Source organism: Cricetulus griseus (assembly GCF_003668045.3).
Source record: "Cricetulus griseus strain 17A/GY chromosome 1 unlocalized genomic scaffold, alternate assembly CriGri-PICRH-1.0 chr1_1, whole genome shotgun sequence".
NCBI lineage: Eukaryota > Metazoa > Chordata > Mammalia > Rodentia > Cricetidae > Cricetulus > Cricetulus griseus.
In genome coordinates, this window is record NW_023276807.1 from 52,300,133 (window position 1) to 52,320,916 (window position 20,784).

The following is a 20,784-nucleotide window of genomic DNA, read 5'->3' on the forward strand; positions in this document are numbered from 1 at the left end:
CAGTTTATATAACAGCATTCCACACTCTTTCTGTGGGTTTTTATGAAGCCTTTCCACACATCTCACCTTTCCTCGCCAACCTCCACAATCAGCTTTACACAAGAGTAGTATTTCATCTATTTCTTTTCCTTTACTTTTTCTTTCATAAGTTCTGGAACTTGGCTGCCAACCAACTCTTAAGCATGGTAATTTGATTGTTCATAAGCTCCAAACATGTTGTAACTCATGTCATACTCATGTGTACTCCTCTGCCCCAACTTGATAAAATGAGTGATACTAGGACACCATTGTCATACACACCCCCAAACCTGGGTGTGTTAGCTTTCACTGCCTGGACTTGTTCAAGAAGAAATGGAATTGCTGAAGAAACTAGGCATCCTTGTCATGCTGAGATTCTAGTGAAGGATACAAAGATAAAGCTTGCAAAGATTATGGGGCTGGAGGAAGGAAATCTCTCTGAGGCAGAACTCCTTTGGGAAAACATAAGATGTTCTGCAATACTTTTTAAACTATGTACAGTAACAGAGGCTTATTTCATGTTTTTAACTAACACACAGTCATTGACGAAATATGCAAGTATAGAGAAAGTTCCTGGCTGTGCCAATAATTCCACCCTCACCTTCAAACAGAATCAGCCCATAGAATAAAATACCAAATGTGTTAGTCCTCAGCTCTGTTCCTGGCATTCTCTCTTCATCAGTTCCCTGTCTCTAGATGCCCTTTTGCAATGCATTTTGGGTGGGTCCCTCTTCATTTCTGAAGTTGATTTGCATTGGCCTTACAAACTTCCTGTACCCAGCTAGGGCTTTTCTCAACAACCTCAGATTTTTGTTCTCCATTTCTTTCCAAGCCCTGCCCAAAGTCATGCAGCCACCTGGAACCACCTGGAAGAGGATGATTTGAGAAGCCAAGACCCTCCTTGCATCATTGTAATCTCTTGGATTCAGGGTAGTTTCATGTAGCCTTTAGCTCCTTCCTGTCATGTCTCAGACATTGCTCTCTATATGTCCCTGGTGCTTCTTGATCTTTTTGTCCCACGTAACCTCATGGCCTCCCTTCTCTGTACTAGTCCTACTCTTGCTTATAATTGAAATTACAGAAGAAATATCTGCATGCTGACCGCCCCCCTACAGATGCACCCCATAGCTCAGGAAAATGAAAATAATTCCTCAATTAGCTTGTGCCTCAGATATTTTTTAAAGTAGTTTAAATTTAGGTTAACAGAAAATTTTAAAAGGTAGTACTGAGCATTCTTATATATTGTTCACCTGACTTCTAATATAAAAAGCTTACACAAGCACAACCCATTTGACCAGAATAGAAAATTAGCATTGATATGATACCTTGAACCAAACCAGATTAGAACAGCTTTTCCTACTACAGTTCTCTTGGTTCCCAGATCTAATCCAGGGTAGCATGTTACACTCCAACTGGGTGTTTTCACATGGTAATCAGAACAACCCAGGGCTGGCAATATTATGGATAGAGTCGTTGTAGCATGTATGGGGCTGTAGGTTCTGTCCAGTGCATTAACTAAATAAATAATCAAAGACTTTAAACTATGTCCTATGTACATTTGTATATATGTTTAATAATGGAAATACAAGGAATATTAATTAAAGATGGGAGATTCTTTCTAGGCCTACTAAACAGCACTGACAATATGGGCAGGGTTTGAATTCTCATGTGATTTTACATGTCCATAAATCTTTGCTCAACAGCTCTGGTTGCAAAGAAAAACTCCCCCGAGGAATGTTTATGAGATCATTTGCTTGTCCACTACTCCAGACCTCTTGCTTCAGAATCTCAGGGAAGTGAGGACCAGATGCTGAGCTTTGAACATACACCCAGTATAAGATAGTAAAAAACTTACCTTAGACATTTCCATTTCAGAAACTCAACCAAGTTCCCTATTTTATAGCCTCTTGAGACATATCTCAATAGGAATACATGCATGCAGTAATTATGATAAATGTTAAGTGTGTTTTAATAGCCTCCCTTACAGAATATTAATTCTCTTGCCAATATAATTAAGTCTGTCTTGCATTGAGATTCATGCACTCAGTCTCACTCTGCTCTGAGCCTTTTTGGATCTGATGTCCTCAGTACATGTGGGGATAGAGCCAGATGGCCTTGAATTTAATTCTTGACCCTGTCACTTACAGAGTTGAGAAAACTACATAACCCCATTTGTAACGATACTATCTCTGGTGAAGAACTTGTTAAAATGCATAAATGTCCTACCACATAAGATTGTTGGGAGACAATAGCATTCACTAAATAGGGGTAATCCCACTTACCCCAAAATCTTGAGTAAGCAGTAATGAACCTCATATTTGTCTTAGTTTAGGGCTGTCTCCCACTGAGTACTTCTAACACAAGCTCCAGTTAGGTAGTTCTTTGATGTTTGCGACTTCTGAGAAAGTCTAATATGCACACAGAGCAAGGACACCAAAACAGAAATGCTGAAGTTATGAAAGCTTCTGGCACATGAATCAGCATTCTCCAAATGCCTAGCAGTTTGGTAAATGAAGATATAGCCCAGTTTCAGTATTCTCCACACCTAACTACAGACACAGGATAGATACTTCCCTTTTGAAAGAGTCTTGGGTTTTTTCTCCATAATCATTTCTGCAAAATGGTAGTAAATGTTACTAAATACATCCTGTACTTACTGGGGAGATTGGGGCCTTAAGTTTCTTAGAAACAATTTTGAAATTTGAAAAATGTATTTATCAGGCGATTAAAAGCTTTCAAGGAAGAATAACAATTATTTGGAAATAATTTGTCCCAAGTTGTTGGTTTCATCTTGAAATCTTGAAAACTTAAGAAGGTATGTGAATAGGTTCTACAACAGCCAAATAATTGACTGGCCATGTCCTTCAGATGCTAACTCATGTGACAGTTTGCCATGCTAGGAAAGCCTGGCTACTTCTAACAGGTCTTAATCTACTACTTCTTTTTCAACAACATCTGTTTTCAAGAAGTTTTAGATGACACCCAGCCAGGTATGCTCACTCATATGAGCTATAGCCCCGAGTTGTGTTACCAGACCAGGACCCATTACTATTCACAGAAATATGCCAGGTGTCAGGACCAGCATTTGACATATAACATTTGTTCTCTGAATATATGTAGAAAGAAAAAGTCTATGAATGACAGGCACTATATGCTAAAATGTAAACCTATGATTTCATTTAATCCTTATATAATTTGTGGATGTGTACACATGTATGTGTGCATATATATGTATATATGATGCATTCCTTATCTTTATGTTACAGATAACAATACAGGTAGATAGGTAAATCTCCAAAGATTATACAAAGCCTGTAAATAGATGTTAATTGACCTCAGCACTGAAGTATGAAACACTGTACGACACTGCCCCCTTGTTTAGTCATTGCAGGAAAATGTGCATGTCCATATAGGACAAGTTCCAGAACTTGTGGCATCTGGAGACAATGTAGAAATGTCAATGGTATAATATATTTTCACATCCCCTGCCTGTTACCTGGGTGATTGTAGAAGTACCAATTGTGGAGAAAATACAGAGGGCTTTCTTTGTTAAACTCTAAAGCATCTCCTGTTCAGTAGGCCAGTCATCTCCTTCTGTTACCTTGTTTTCTCTGATTTGTTCAATTTGCTTTTTGTTTTCCTCAATGGCTTTTATAAGACTTTAAAACTAAATAGCTAGCCATCAAAGAAGAGAATATCCTTGAATTTACTAGCTATTTTCATGTTTAACCAGCTGAATATAGACTTTTAATGTTTTCCCTGTTCGAATGGATGCACATGTGCGCGCATACACACACACACACACACACACACACACACACACACACCTTTGTTGTGCTTTGAAAAATCCTGCATTTCCTTTGGTGGGCCTCTTCTATAATCCAATACTGTCAAATTTACCCAGCAGCTTTTTCTTCATTCATCATCAGCATTGAAATGTAAAGCAACACCTAGTGAAATGTAAGGATTTGAAAGATTAATTGCAACTTTGGAGCCTCCTCCTTGATAGTCTGGGGCTGTGTCAACAGTGAAAAGGAGGTTGCCAAGGGTATTTATGAATCCCATAATGTGAAAGGTGGAGGAAACAGAAATGTCTCAGCCATGCTCCCTTGTTTTACACATAAGGGATTAGAAATGAAAGTCAACAGTAGAAACAAACTCCCCTGCCTGTTATCTGGGTGATTGTAGAAGTATCAATTGTGGGGAAAATATAGAAGGTTTTCTTTGTTAAACTCTAAGGCAGTGCTTCCCATCCTTTCTAATGCTGTGCATACCTTAAAACAGTTCTTCATGTTGTGGTGACCCCAACTATAAAATTATTTTTGTTGCTACTTCATAGCTGTCAGTTTGCTACTGTTATGAGCTGTGTTGTAAATATCTGATATGCAGGATAACTGTTATGCCAAGACCAAGGGGGTCATGACTCAGGTAGACAACCACTGCTCTAAAGGTTGACATCCATCATTATTGATTACCACTTCCCTGAAATGAACACAGATGCAGCATAATTCCTGAATGAGAAGACTTAGTTTTAGAAGTGTCATGAAATGTATGCAATTAAATCATCATTTCAGAGTGTCTGTCTATGTGCTTAATTTTTAATATTCTGTTGTTCCACTTGATTTAAAGTAGTCGCAGAATAACACAGAAATAGAAAGATATATTTATTATTCAAAGAGTTAATGTAACTAGTTAGTTAATTTTTAATAAAGGGATTTGGGGGTTAAAAGGAACAAGCCCTTAAGTCAGAGATCAGCACACAAAAATATGGCATAAACCTCAGAGTCCTGGGGTCAGGGATGGAAATGTAAAGCAACTTCCCAAGTAAACATAAGTAGGAAACCTGATTAGTTCCAACATTCATAATTGTAGCAATATGCAGCCAAGCCTGCTGTCCAGATACTGTATAACATTCTAGAATAAAAACACTGGAGAGACATTTCTTGTTTGAATAATGATAGTCTGGAGATTGCAATGCACTGTGGTTGAGCAAAAAATATAGGCTATAAATGTTATTGTCACTGAACTTACAAATTGGTTGTAAAAGAAATAAGAACTAACTGGGATACAATTGAAAATAAAATGAGCAAGTGCTCTAAGAGAGCCCCAACACATTAGTACTTCCTTATTCATGGCTGTGCTTTCTAAGATTCCAGTTAACTAGAATACCAAGTTTGAAAAATCTTAAGTGAAATGTCCCAGAAATAAATAACTTACCCATTTTAGATTCTTCACTGTTTGATCAGTTCAATGAAATCTCATGTCATCAATGATCCATTCCATAAAGGATGTGAATCAATTCTTTGTCCCTGGTATCCAAACTGTATACACTGCCTGCCCATTAATCACTTATTGGATAGTCCAGTTATTGAATAAACTGACACAGTGTCAGACATTGTTTTAATTGTTCTTGTTAATCTCTTGTTATGCCTAAATTATAGATTAAATAACACAATTAAATGTTGGTATAAGAAAAACATAGCTTTGGTCCTGTCGATGGTTTCAAGCCTCTGCTAGAAGTCCTGAAATACATTCCCTTAAATAATAAGGAGCAATTACAGTGTAATTTTAGGAGACCACAGAAAGACAAGAATTCTGAATGGTGAAATTTGGCAAGATTTCAGAGAGGAGGCAGCATATCCACAAATCTTGAAGCTGTATAGATGTTAAAAGAAAAAATATCAGGAGAAAATGGAATGAAAGAATTGGGTGGTCAAAGAAACAAACTCCTTCAATAATAGACTGTCCAAAACTATAGTGTCTATATTGCCATGAGGTCATGGCAAATATTCTGTCACTTACTGATGAACCTTGAGTAGTCTGTGTGATATTTTACCAATGTAACACTTAGGTAACTCCAAATATCATTTAAATAAAAAGCAAGATATATTTAAAATGTCTCAGCGTAAAGGAAACATTAGTAGCTTGTCTGCAGGAATCAGGGTTTCTTTTTGGATGGAAACTCCCAACAATGTGTGAAAATAGTTGCCAGACTTGTGTGCCATGGTGTAGATGAGGGGGAATCTTTGGGTTTTGATCTGGAAACTGTGTAAGTAGCAACCAAAAGGATTCCCAGGCAATGCAGCAGCAGGAAATGCATAATAAGCACGAATGGGAAGACTAAATGCACTATCTAACAGCTCATCTGTGTTTGTGAAAAAAGACCAGATCACCATGATTCACCTTGACCACTGATTCCTCTAAACCCCCAGTGGATAGATTTTTGGATAGTTTTTTAGATTGTGGAGACTGAACCAAGGGACTGATCTTCACAAAGGACATCTTCTACTGTTGAACAAAACTCCAAACCCTGTATTCGGTTGTTTTTTGAGGGAAACTGAGTCGGGGGGGGGGAGGGGAGGGATCTGTGTGTGGCAAAGTTGGTGGAAAGGAATAGAGAGAACAGGAGCTGTAAAATCAGGAAGTTATAAAGTATTAAATTAAGTGCTAACTGCAGCACACAACTCATAAGTTTTCATCATCATAGGAACTTTTGGGGGTTGTTATTTTGGCTCTGGGGTGGGTTGTTGTTGTTGCTTTGTTTTCTTGAACTTATTGGTAAAGCCTGTGACTCTACAGACCCAAAAAGATTGATGATACATAGCTTCCAGCTTCAATGAGGGGAGGACATTTTGATTTTTTTAAAAGTTGTTCTTCCCAATGGCTATATACTTTGAGGTAAAATGATTGTCCAAAATAATCTGTAAATTGCACTTTGTAATTACAGTGTAAAAGATGATAACCTACTATGAATAAGACTATGACAGTAAAAAAAAAAATTACTGCTCTTTGCAGAAGTATGTCCTATAATTCTACTAAAAGTAAAGCAATTGGAAGAAGTGACCTCTGCCACTAGCTTAGATGGGTTTGTGCCTTCAGATGCACTCTGTCATTTGCCAAATGCAAATGCAGAGACTGAGCATTTCTCAGAGGAATATAGACTATAAAATACCCTTAAGAATAAAGCTAAACTCCTTTTGAATGTATAAGAAACTTAATCCAAACTTCTTACTCTAAGTGAAGAAACAAAGTACAGATTTTGAAGTATCTGTCCCTATTGGGGAGGGGACAAAATAGCCTGGATTCCTGTTGTACTGAAGTCTATAAGAAGCACTGTGACATTTTCTGTTTGAGGTTCTGTTTCTGTTCTATTTATAGATAATTCAGATAATATCAGTTCTGAACTATTTTTCCATAGTTTCCTAAATTAGGGCTGATGATCCTCCCTTCATTGTGCCAGACATTATGTTGATTTCATTTATCAGCTGTGTTGTTTAGAGTCATGAAAGACCAAAGTTAAAAAAAAAATCTATGTCATTAGGAAGGCCAGCCTTTGCTCTGCCCAGGGACCTATTGAACAAGAAATACATGGAATGCAACCAGCCTCATGTAAATTCCTAAGTTTATTTCATTTGCAACTTTTTAAAAAATATTTATTTATTTTATTCCATGTATATTGGTGTTTTTCCTGCATGCATCTCTGTGTAAGGGTGTCAGGTCCTCCGGAACTGGAGTTATAGACAGCTACAGGCTGCCATGTGGGTACTGGCAACCAAACCCAGGTCCTCTGGAAGAGCGGTCAGTACTCTTAGACAATGAGCTCTCTCTCCAGCCCCTCATTTGCAACTTTTATGTGACTTTTTTTCTGGAGAGACATGAACAAATGTCTGTTCACCTCTGTCAGGTCATCAGTAACATAGCAAATAAGTGATTGCACACAAATGTAGCTTAGTTAACCAGAGATGTTTATTGGGTTGTTAGCTGTAGGAGCATGGATAACTCAAAAACAGCTGCATCGTGGAAATCACATCCCACATGGGTGATGACTAATGAAAACTGCATCTCTAAAACATTCTGCACATCTTCCAGGAAGCTTGGTCAATCAGTCTCTTCTGGCCAACAATTATTTTTTAGGTAGACTTGAGGGAGCCTTGTGAATGCTGTAAGTTTTAGGAGCTTTGTTAGTCTTTTAGTTTTACTTCCTGAGACTTTTCCATTTCTTTTCTTTCTCGGTCTTATAATCCTTCCTCTTCCCTCAGTGAGTGTTTAAATTCAGGGAAATAGCTACACAGCACTTCATCCCCTCTTCTGATGCTTACAATTGTTTTTTCCCCTCTTTTGCTATTCTTCCTTAGCCTTGGGGGTAAAGATTTAGATGTATGTTTTCCTGTCTGTGGCTGAGTATTGGGCTACTATGACATAGCAATACTCACTTATTTTCAGGAGTTTATGAGTCTCTGCACTACACACACATTTCATTGTAAAAAAGAACATAAGTTTCTCTGTATTACAGAAGCTGACAGAATCAGTAATTAATAGTTTAAACACAATATTTAGAAGGAAATTTGACAGGAATATCATATTTGTTTATCAAAGCAATAACAATGCTTCCCCTCTAGGGTTTGTGACTTCCCATCTGTGGATCTGAACTTATATGCAATTGGTTGAACTATAATAGCTGTAATGAGAGTTTTCTTTGACCCGGCTAAGTCCTGCTGCTCTTCTCTGCCCCAAAGAAACACACAGACACTATATCAATTATGATCCTGTTGGCCAGTGACTGGAATTTTCTTATTGACTTGCTCAGTCTTAATTATTCACCCATTTTCTAATAATCCATGTATTTCCACGTGACCTTATCTTACTGGAGAAAAGAGAGTGATTTCCTGTTTGTCCCTGCTTATATTCTGATTCTGCCCTGCTATGTTGCTTTCTGCCTGGATCACATGACAACTTCTCTTTACTACATTTCCCAGAACCTCCTCTACTCCTAGTCCTACCTATCTTGCTTCCCTATTGGCCAATAGTGCTTCATTCAACAACCAATAAGAGATGTAGAGAAGATTTCCCCCATCAAATAGCTGTGCTACTATTATCCCAGTAGGAACATCTTGCCTGACATGTTGGTGCTTTAACATGCAAGGCCCATAGGTGAACAGAACTGTCAGTGACAATTCTATCCCAGCATCCTCCTGTACCTCCCAGTACTATGAAAACCAGTTCACATAGAAAAAGCTTCTTTGTCATTCTCAGCATGAAAATTCCATGTACTGCAACCAAAGTGTGAGGTGCATTTGTTAGAAGGGTCTGATTGTTTAGTTCTGGCTTCCAAACAGCATTAAGGGATGGCATAGCCTTATGGCTCATGTGTCCTCAACAACTCACATGTAGGTTCCTTGCTTGGATATTTAAACTTTTACCCAAAACCTTATGGCCCCTGGGAATATTCTTCTTCCTTCTTACAGGGTGCCTTGGTGTTCACCTCTTAACTCCTGTATTTCCAAGTGTCTGTTTTGTCACATCTGTAAGAATTTGATTCATTATACAAAGGATGACCAGACACTAAGCAAGCGCCAGTTAGTATTAGGCAGCTAAGGGGATAAAAACTCTCCCCATCATAAGATCTTATCATTCATTGTTTTGTCAAAAAAAGCAGTGCTGTGGGAGGCCAGTGGGAAAGCTCTTCTGCTAAAAAGCATGTATCATGCAAGCCTGATGCCCTGTTTTCAGTCCCTGAACCCTTGATGGAAGGAGAGAATTAACTGCTAAAAATTAGTCTCTGACCTCTACAAGCATGCCATGGAGTCTGTCATATATATGCCACAGTCAGACACACACACACACACACACACACACACACACACACACACACACACAGGCATGGATCGGAAACATTATCTCATCTAGATCTCTATCTGCAGTCATTTAAAGGAAGTCATATGGCCTCCTCATCCAGGGGTGCAGCTGTTACCTTGGTGCCTCTGTGCGTCTTCCCATCACTAATGATCTCTACATTCTTGGGAGGGATAATCTGCACTGCCAGATCAGGTCCAAGAGGGAGTAGGGCCACACTATAGTCCACCATAGATGCTGCTGAAGCTAGTTCATCAGTCTGATAGACTCTTGGTCAATGCTGTGGTCCTAGCCTTTCCACCATCCAAACCCATTTGTTTCATTAGAAATCTTTGCTTCCAGTCTACTTTCTGTCAGAGAAGAAATGTGCACCACATACTCTGAGTGAACAACTTCCCAATTGCACTTTTTTATCCAGCCTGTATCTTGTGAAGTGTTGCTCTGGTCTTGGAGCTCACTAGATGGTTTAGTTTTCACTTCATTTCCCTAAGAATTTCCGCTTCCTACAAATGCTTCCATATTTGCCTTCCAATGACCAGGACCTGATCCTTTATCCTCCTTGCCCTTCTTTCAACCCCTTGATTGCTTCAATACTGTGGGAATCCTATTTACTTACATGTTGGTCTAAATTTTCATCTCCTCACTGAAGCCTCTCCTACTTTGTAAAGATCACATCCTACTGTGGACCATTAACAATTCTGGGATCCCTGCTAAGACAACCTCTTTCCTAACTATTCTGTGTATCTAGTGCTATGTCACCTAGTGCAGTGGGCATTAAATACCACAGACACCTCATCTCCATCATCAGGTTCTCTCAGAAATGTCTGTCTTTCCTCTACTGTCTTCCACCCTGAAATTTATAGGAATCTCAGATTGTGCTAATTAAGCATCCCTAATGGCTCCTATGAGTCAGTCCCTTGGGGACTAATTTCTGTCGTGTTGTGTCTGGTTGTGCAGTTTTATCTCAAGGAGCAATGGGTAGTTGTATTACTCAGTCTCTTCCCTTTCAGATCCCTCAGGCTGATACCAGCCTCTCTGTATCCCTCAGTTTCACTAGCCAGGCTGGGAGAATTTTGTTCTTCCTTTTTAGCAAATGATAGACCTGAGATGTATTTTCTACCCCGTTGTTGTCCTCATCCTCCTTAATGATTCTTCTCATGGGTTAGCAGTTTCTGAATCTCAAAAAGGCCTCTTGAAGACAGATATGACTTCTGGTCTTCTTCCCTTGCATCTTGTCATCTCTAAGAAATGATAGGCTAGGGTTGATGGGATGCAACAGGGATTCAATATTTGCCACACTAGTAGGAGGGAAATAGTGGGTTAACACAATGGTCTACCTGAAATTTGAGCTTCAGGAGACAGACACAGGGAATACCTAGGACAAGGTGGCTAGTGAAAGTTGCCAAGTTGGTGAGCTCTGGATTTGTTTGAGAGACACTGCTGTGTTGCATAAGATGGAAGAGCCATCAAGGGTGACTCCCAGTGTCTACCTTGGGTTTCCATATAAGCAAATGTGTGTCCACAAGCAAGCAAACACACACACACACACACACACACACACACACACACACACACACACACACACAAATGGAGAAAGAAAAAGAAATAGCAAGGAAAGTGAACCTCTCCCTGCCCACTTTCTCCCATTCTCTTGCCAAATCAGAGGCAAATACAGTGGACTGAATATACATGACGACTTTTATCCATCACAATCCCTTCCTGATACAGGCAATTTCTTTCTGGGAAGAGAGTTGGGCCTTCATTGCATTCCTTGTCACTCATAAGAAAGATGCTGCTATTGATTCTACAGCCTGCTATGACCCCACCCCCTACATGCTGCTTTCAGAGATTTTGATGTGTTCTCCAGGCAATCAGCCATTTTTGGAGCATCTTCACAGTCACATCGTAGATGCCATTCATCAGAGAGCCTTGCTACCCATGCCATGTATGGGTCATTTTAGGGGTCTTTCCATTCCCCCAAAATGTGTATTGTGGGCTTGGTTCCATGTCCTAGTCACCATTGCAGGGGGGCATACAACCACCACTGCAGTGGAGAGGGAAAGAGGAAAGGCAGCCATTATCAGGACTGCTTCCATGGAAGTGATACTCTCACATGGATCACCTTCATTGGCGAACAGAGCAAAAGAACTTCCACTTCTTATAAAGACATGTGCTCTCACCCTCTCACCTTCGCTTGAGCCTAACTGCATATAAAGAACCTAGTCTAAATATTACTTCACTGTAGGTTGAACTTCAGAGTGTAAATCTGGACGATGATAGAGACAGACACAAATAAACAAGCCATAACAATGATGTACAAACTAAATACCAGCTGCCAATCTCTTTGTTAGGATCAGAAACAATGCTCATGGCCAAAAGCAGACACTGATGGTGCAGTTCACAAACTCGTAAATTTCCATTGGAAGTGGGTTTAAGTCCAAAGAGATATTTCAAGAACACTTAATTCCAAAGGTTGAGGTAGACGTAAGAAAGGATGCTGGTTTGCTGAAGGCAGCAAGAAGATGAGAGTTCTTCTAATCTGGCCTCAACTCTATGTCCCAAGAGTTTATCCATCATTAATCAAAATGTCAATCTTTTGGATAAGGTTTTTCAACTGTTAGCTTTGAGGTCTCTACCAAAATATTATAACTTCCCAGGAAAGTAATGCTTCCTTTGCTCAAACTGGAGACACGTATTGGGACTTCTGTCCAATTATGTGGTGGGATAAAAAGTTAGTAAGCAGGGTTCAAATGGAAATGAAACATATTTCTTCCAGTTCAGAAGGCTAGATGACTCTATGTTGAGTGACAAGATAATGAACCTGTTAGAAGCATCAGAGTTAGCCAAATCATGTGAATTTCTCATAAATCTCTCAAAGGCAAAAGAGCAAACCCACAGAGGTAGGAGGATGTACCATTTGACTAACATGCTATCATCCATGAACTCTGATTGGGACTCATCCCACCCTCATATATCCATGAATACAGCCTTTAGTATGAGTTGCATATGTGTTTTATGGCTGTAGCACACATTTCAATTTGTTTTTCATTCTGTATATTTTCTGGTCCAAAACTCATCTTCTACAATGCTTCGGAGACAATTTAGAAATGCTATTGAATTCCTAACCCCCTCCCAAGTTTTGGAATACTTGCAGTTACGTTTTTTTTTTTTTTTTCTGGCACAAAACCATCAAAATGCGATGAAATTGTCAAGATATCATCTTGAGAGACATGAACGCACTGCCCACTTTATTGTTAACCATAGTCATATGCTTACTCTTACATCAAGTCGTTTAATGTTTCCGTCAAAGGCATAAAGCAGACTTCTTCTGTGAAGGGAGAGTGTTATCCTGTACTGCAGGAGTGTGGCTATATATTTCAGAGAATTATGTGATTAATTTTAATCAAAGCATCACTTGAGAATTTAAGAACCAGGTGGTATCTTTGAGTCATTGGATACTTTTTTTTTTTAAAGAAGAACATCTTGAACTGTTAGGTGAAGTGATTTCAAATACATAATCCTAACAATTTATTCCAAAGATGGGCAATCACAAAAACACTCCTTTTTAGATAGTCAGAGGCCACTTGGGAACTTGAATGAGGGGAAAATGAGCTTTAAATATTGATTTCATAGTTACTCACCAAATTATGTTGGATTTTGTGGCTAATGACTTTAAATGTGCTTACATTGGCACTTTCCAAGCACATGAAACATAATCTGTGGTATGAACTCAAAGTCTTGTCCTGTGCAAAAGGACAGTTACCAGGCATAGCTGATGGAGATGTACTTGAGAACCAAACACTATTCCTCCAAAAGTGAGGAGTAAAGTATACAATAGATTCCACAAGTATCCATTGGAACTGAACACAAAATACCTGGAATATGTATATTTGTTTGGAAAGACAGAGAGAGAAAGGAAGGGTCAGGGAGAGACAAGAAGAAGAAAAGATGGTATAAAACAAACAAACAAACAAACAAACAAACAAACAAACTAATCCCAAATAAGACACTTGAATAAAGACAACGACTGTAGGTCAATTGATAGCCATCTTTGCTACTTCAGTAATGGTTAAGTATGTATATGGCCAGGGTACCTTGCTGCATGCCCTCCTAGCCATTCAATTGTGTTGAGTACCCCATGAAAACTTCCTCATTTGTTGTTTCTACTTCTCATGCAGAACCAAATCACACTTGAAACTTCCCCTGTGTGACTCTTCAAAGACAAGGTACTTTTGCTTCCTGTGAAAAGGACTCATTTAAACTGAGTTCAGGGTGAGTGTGGGATAAACCGAAAGATTTTCTTTTCTCTTATGGCCCCTCAAGTACACATTGTTTGGCAAACAGATTTGAGCAAAATGTTCTCAGACTCTAATTGTTCTTCAACCCTGTTTGTATATTCTATCTTGCAGCTGTCATAGTCTTTCTTCCCATCAATATTTACAGCATAGCTTCTGACAGTGCAAGAAAGTGAACAGTTTATAATGATTGAGCCTGCTGTGTTTTAATCCACTGCTTTCCCCCATCATATACTGGTCTTTTCCTAGCCACCTGAGACTCTAGTTTTACCATCTCCCCTGTCTTAACTTCATTTTAAACATCCACGAGAAGCCAAAGAAAACATGCCCATCTGCTCCAGATGTGTCAAACCAAGTCCTGCTATCTCAATTGTTTTCCAGATGGATCATCCAGTAAATGTATAAACAGGTGGCTTTTTAGGAGATGCTCAGATTAATCTTTCCCTGGAAACAAACAGACCCATGTATTTTGGATATGTTAGCTGTTTTGCTATTTAATTTGCTATTTAAAAAAAGTCTGAGCTTCACACACAGTCTCATCTTCCAGTGTACCACAAGAGAGGTTGTGTCTAGGAACTTGGTTCAGGAACCCTCCTCTTGATCTGGGCTTATCCCCTGACTGTGGAGAGAATCTACCCTGCAGCCAGATGTGTGTCTTGGCTTTAAGTCATTTCCAGGCTGCATGAAAAGAGCATCATGAGACGATGATTTTCCTTAGGAGCCAGTCAGGGTAGCACAGTGGGATCAAAAGTCCCAGCCTCCATGTCCTTGTGGCACTTCTTTCTTCTCTGGGGAATTAGTCACACAAGGCAGCTCATTTCTAGTTGTTGGTTAAGTCAACAATGATTTAGTACAGCTAGATTCATGTTGGAGATTGTTCCTGTATCTGGACATTCAGCATTGCTCAAAATAATGCACAAAGTCTCTTACAATAGACCGGGGTGGAGGCTGGGGTGGGAGATGCACTAATATGTTTGAGAAGGAAGATGGAAGAATACACTGTGGTAACAGAGGTGGTTAGGGGCAGCATCTCAAAAGTGCTTACTAAGGATGCTCACAGAAGCCTCTTAAGAGAACTATCATTGGAAGCAAGAACTGAGAGAGTGAATGTAAGAACAGAGTTCCTGGGACCACAGCATGCACAATGGACTGTCCACAGGAGTGTCAATTAGCTATAAAAGACTAAGCAAATGGTAAGTAAAGGAATATGACATTGGAGAAACAACTGAAGGTTGTTTCCCAACTGATGAAACTTCTGAGACCTATTGTATATCCAAATCCCACAGAGTTCTTGCTAAGATTGCACATCCTGACTCATTTGGTCTGAGAAAGCACTGCTGCTATTCGATCAGCATCGCTAATTTCTGGACAGTGCTTTGAGTAGCAGGGAATAAGGGTTTCTCAACCACAGTGTAGATTCTGCTAGGAATGAAGCAAGAAGGCTAAGAGGATTTGGATAAAGAGAAAGGAAGATCAGGTCTGTCCTAAAGGAGTCTGTTGTAGAATATTTAATTAAATGAAGATGTGTAATATTTGTTTATGCCACAGAATATTACTTTAACTGTGTAAAGGTGTTGTTGCATTTGTTTAATTATGTAAAGATGTGTTGCATCTGTTTCACCTTGCCTTCCCAAGGTACCTGATTGGTCTAATAAAGAGCTGAATGGCCAATAGTTAGGCATAGAAAGGATAGGTGGGGCTGGTAGGCAGAGAAAATAAATAGGAGAAATCTAGGATCAAGAAAGAAAAGAGAATGAGGAGAGGGATACAGCCAGGTTAGGAACCCAGGCAGATGCCAGCCAGTCAGACATGAGAAGCAGTGAAAGATATATAGAAGGAAATAAAAGTAAAAAGGCCCAAGGCAAAAGGTAGATAAAGAGAAACAGAGTAACTTAAGTTAAAAGAGTTAACTAGAAATGAGCCTAAGCTAGGCTGAGCATTTATAATTAATAAAAAGTCTCCATATAGAGATTTTGGAGCTGGTTGGTGGCCCAAAAGAAAAAGCCTCGTACAGGGGTCACTCTGGCTATTGTGGAGAGGACAGGAGCCAGAGTATGCCAGGAATAGTCTAAGTGTGATGCAAAGGAACTGAGAACTGGGTCACATAAAAGTAAGACAGCCACGTCAGTGCCACTTCAAGCAAATGTGGGGTTGACTCAGCTATCTAGCAGCAAACTTAAGGAGGGCTGGTGGCTTTGCAGAAGAGCCTGAAATACAAAAGGTCACAGGTAGTAGGTGGAAAACAAGCCTCAGATACCTGATATCATGACCCTTATCTGCCTTATTTCTGATTTTAATTCCCAAATTTAATATCTATGATATGGTGTCACTATTAAACTTAATATAGAGTCATTGCAGCCGTCATTGTACTATATACACACATTATAGAGTAAATACATTTATGCATTTCTATTATAGTTTGGAGAGAGAGAGAGAGAAAGAGAGAGAGAGAGAGAGAGAGAGAGAGAGAGAGAGAGAGAGAGAGAGAGAGAGATTGGTCCTGGCTTGAGCTTTCGAAGCCTCAGTGTCCACCCCGGATGACATACCTCCTTGAACAAGGCCTCATCTCCTAACTTTCCCAAAACAGTTCCACCAACTAGGAACCAAAAGTTCAAATATATGAGCCTCTAGGAGCCATCCCACCACAGATGGGCATGCTATGTCCCTTAATTAGCTACCACCACATAGACAGCTGAAGCCAATGGCCCCAAGACACACAGATCTGATTTTCCACTCTGTTATGAAAGCCAGTCAAAGAAATATTCAGATTTTATTTCAGATTCATGAGCACTTTTCCTTGGATTTCGTTTCTTCATGTAACTTTTTTTCCTTCATGTAACTTTTAAGAGATGTTAATGTTGATGGTTAAGATGCCAACTCTCTTCCTTAAACTGGCAAGGAGTTTTCACCTCATTTCCTGTTAGCAAATCTGGTGAGCCTGAGTTTGTCCTAAGCTTTATACTGGTGCTGCAGGTTCACAGTGATTACTAAACAGCTGGCATTTGTGTGGTGATGACGGATATACTTAAACTAGAGACTAGTCCAAAGCAAGTCACCTTTTGTGTGCTAACTCATTTAATTTCTATGAGAGTCACGGGTCCTGAGTGTTTCTTATATCTGTTTGGCACTAAGGAAAATTCAAGTGACTTGTTCAAGACCACAATTTGGTTATGTGGCCAAAGTGTCATTTGGATGTTCCTATTCAATGTCTTAAAGCCTGTGGTATTTTTAAACTATATTTTAGGTAATAGGCGTTCCCAACAAACACTTTCAGTGTCCAGGTATGTTGCTAGAATCTGCTATTCTGTCTAAGATGGTATAATAAAGAACCCTTCCATGGGAAACCCAATTCTTCAGGTATCTAGATCCTGGTAATCCTTGACTCTTCCAGCCAGCATCAGCTTATTGCAAACAGACATAAGCATATAAAGATAGTGGCCAAAGTCCTAGCTCAACCACAAGGGTGGGAACCAAATCAACATCATCAATCATCACATTGCATCGATATCCATTAGTTCTTTGCAGGAAATGCTCATAATTTCCTGTACAGGTAGATGAATGAACAAACAAAAGCATCTGTCTGTGTAAAAATCACATGATTTAGAGTAGAGTGAAGTTTGACTCATTCAAACTTCGTAATTTCCCCACCATAGTTTATCTAAAATATGCTTGATACTTTCTTTGCCAGGGAACACACACAGACACCACACACACACACACACACACACACACACACACACACACACAGAGAGAGAGAGAGAGAGAGAGAGAGAGAGAGAGAGAGACTTCTCAGAACTAATCACTTGCCAAAAGGAGGCCTTTGAGAAAGAAAACTGGAGAAACTAGAAGTAGGTAGAAACTATGTCACCTGGCTGCTTATGGGCTTACAGTTTCATTTTTCCAGAAATTTGGTTCAGCCTAAAACCATTGCACTCAGTGAAATAAGCTGCCACCAAAGGGCAACAGTGTGATTACACCGGTGTGAGGTGCCTAGAGTAAGAAAATTTGTGGACATAGAACATAGAACCAAATTGCAAGGGTCTGGAGAAGGTAGAATGGAATATTATGACTTAATGTGTCCAGGGACCGCATTTGAAATGGTACTGAAGGATGGATGGGTGGTGGTGATGGTCATTTAGTGGTTCCATGGTAAATGCTCTGATACATGTTTTTGACAATATAGAAACATTAGTTTTGGAACTGAGGAGGTGGCTCAGTGAGTAAGAGTACTCCCTGTGCAAGCATGATGACCTGAGTTTGAATTCCCAGAGTTATCATAAAAAGCTGGGTCTGATTGCACATGCCAGTAACTCCAACATTGGGAGATAGGGACAGAAAGATCCCCAGAGTTCACTGTGTGGGCAGCTGGTCTAGCCAGAATGAAAAACCTCAGGTTAAGTGAGAGACCTGGTATTAAAGAGCAAGATAGACAGCATTGGATGACACCTGGTCATCTTCCCCTGTCCTCTGCATGTGCACCTGTACACACAAGTGTGTGTTGCAAAAATCCATGCTCACACTGCCAGGGGATTTCAGTCATCACCTTCAAAATATTAGTTTGGAAATGGGATACACCTTAGTCCAAAAAGTAGTTGCCATGGCACAAAGTCAAGAGGGGCTGAGTTTGATTCCTAGCTCCCATGTACAATACATACCTGAAATCCCAATTCTGGGGAGACAGAGAGAGGAAGATCTCTGGGACTTGCTGACCAACCAGTGCAGTCAAATCAGTGAGCTCCAGATTCATTGTGAGGTGGGAGCCGTAGTTGGAACTTTCTTTGGGCCACCAAACAGCTCCCCAAAAAAGACACAGAGACTTATTATTAATTATGAATGCTTGGCTTTAGCTTAGGCTTTTCCCACTAGCTCTTTTAACTTAATTTAAGCTGTTTCATCTATGTTTTGCTTTGGAGAATTTTTAGCTTTCTTCCATTCTGTATGTCCTACTTTACTGCTTCTTCCATGTCTGGCTGGCCCCTGGCCCTCCCTGGTGTCTCCCAGGCATCTCCTTTTCTTTCTCCTTTAAGCCTAAATTCCTCCTCTTACTATTCTCCCTGCCAGGGAGTCCTGCTTATACCTCCTCCCATGCTACTGGCCATTCAGCATTTTATTAGACCAATCAGGTGCCTTAGGCAGGCAAGGTAAAACAGCAACACATCTTTACATCATTAAATAAATGCAGCACATCTTTGCATAGTTAAACTAATATTCCACAACAGAGGGGCAACTAAAGAAGACATGTAATGTCAACATATGATGCATCCCCCACACACATTGATTCATGAGGAGCTCATATAAAATACAGTAAGGTACTATTTAATTAGTCAGTGTCAAATATGCCATAAAATGTATGTCAATGAGAATCATGAGTTCAATGATGTTCAGGGCTTTAATGTCAAAGTCAAGGAAAACAATCAAGTTTCTGAAAACTTACGACTCCACAAGTGTGGTGGTACCATTTTAACCTGACAGACTGGGGATCAGGGCTGTGTTAATTTAATATGCTTATTTATCTTCATGATATTGGGGAAGGAACTTGGGCCTCCTGAATGGTTGGAAGAACTTATTTCCCTAGCTTACAACTCATTCTATTGTGCTTGCGCTCTCTCTCTCTCTCTCTCTCTCTCTCTCTCTCTCTCTCTCCTCTCTCTCTCTCTCTCTCTCTCTCTCTCTCTCTCTCTCTCTCTCTCTCTCTCTCTCTCTCTCTCTCTCTCTCGCTCTCTCTCCCTCTCCCCCACACACACACTCACACTCTCCTTCTCTCTGAGATTCAAAAGAAGCCTGTCTCTTCAATGTGACCTGCATGTTGTTTCCCTCTGAGATCCATGCTAAACTAGTTGAATGGCTGAGAGCCAAAGCAGGGGTACATGCTTCTCATTTGGCTGATTCGCCATCTGTCATCAGGAAGCTTCAACGTGTCTTTGTGACATGAGTTCCATCCTGCAGTGGTTCCAGCAGGCAAACACTGTAGTCGGTTTTCTTGTTAAGAGCTAATTCCCCTTAATTGCTTCCAATGAGAGATGGGAGGAAAAGGGCCTCACTCAGAGCCACTGGGCTCCTCATCAGCTCTACTAACGCCTGAGAGCCTACTGTGCTCAGAGCGTGGCCTGGTGTGCTTGTGGTGACAGAACTGTAGTAGCTTGATCACACATCGTAGGTTTGAGAATCCTCAACTGGTTGCTTGAGGCTTTCAAGACTCGACTCCTGTGGCTGTTAATGGAGTTCTTGATGGATTCTTTGATTTTGTTATTTCTAAAAGAAATTTCCATTCTTACATATGAATAATTCATTATCAACTTAATATATATATGTTTATGTTTTAAAGGAAGAAATAATGAAAATACAGAAAAAACAAAAACAAAGCTAAAACCATCCTCCAACCTTTTCACGTCTGAAAACCAATAGCACAATTTTGGTAAATCCCTACTATTTTGAATTTTAAATATCTTAGTGGAAAAAGGTGGTAGATCCCATCATTTTTTTGTTTAGCCTACTACCCAGAGCACATAATTTTAATGGCTGTATAATATTTTACTGCTCAGGTATATAGATTTTACTATATAAAAATGTAATTTTACTCATACATTATGTATCAAAGATACATAGGTTAATCTCTGTTTATGTTTCTAATATGTTATTATTGAAGTCTAGAAGAAATACTGGACTAAACTATATGCAAAATATTAAGGTTCCAGGTACACAATTCCAAATTATTATACCAATTTAGAATACTGTACCACATCCTTACTAGCAATGAGGATTTTACTCAAAGATAATTTGAAAATTTTTTTCAGATATTTTGTTGCCTTGATGAGAAAATAACTAGTATGCTTACTAA

At 39.6% G+C, this 20,784-nt stretch overlaps 1 protein-coding gene across 2 annotated transcripts in view; it reads left to right on the plus strand.

Annotated features, from left to right (window-relative positions):
* Nrg1 (neuregulin 1) overlaps positions 1-20,784 on the plus strand; it is a 1,004,076-nt gene that overhangs the window by 573,004 nt on the left and 410,288 nt on the right. The gene's annotated exons all lie outside the window — the stretch shown is intronic.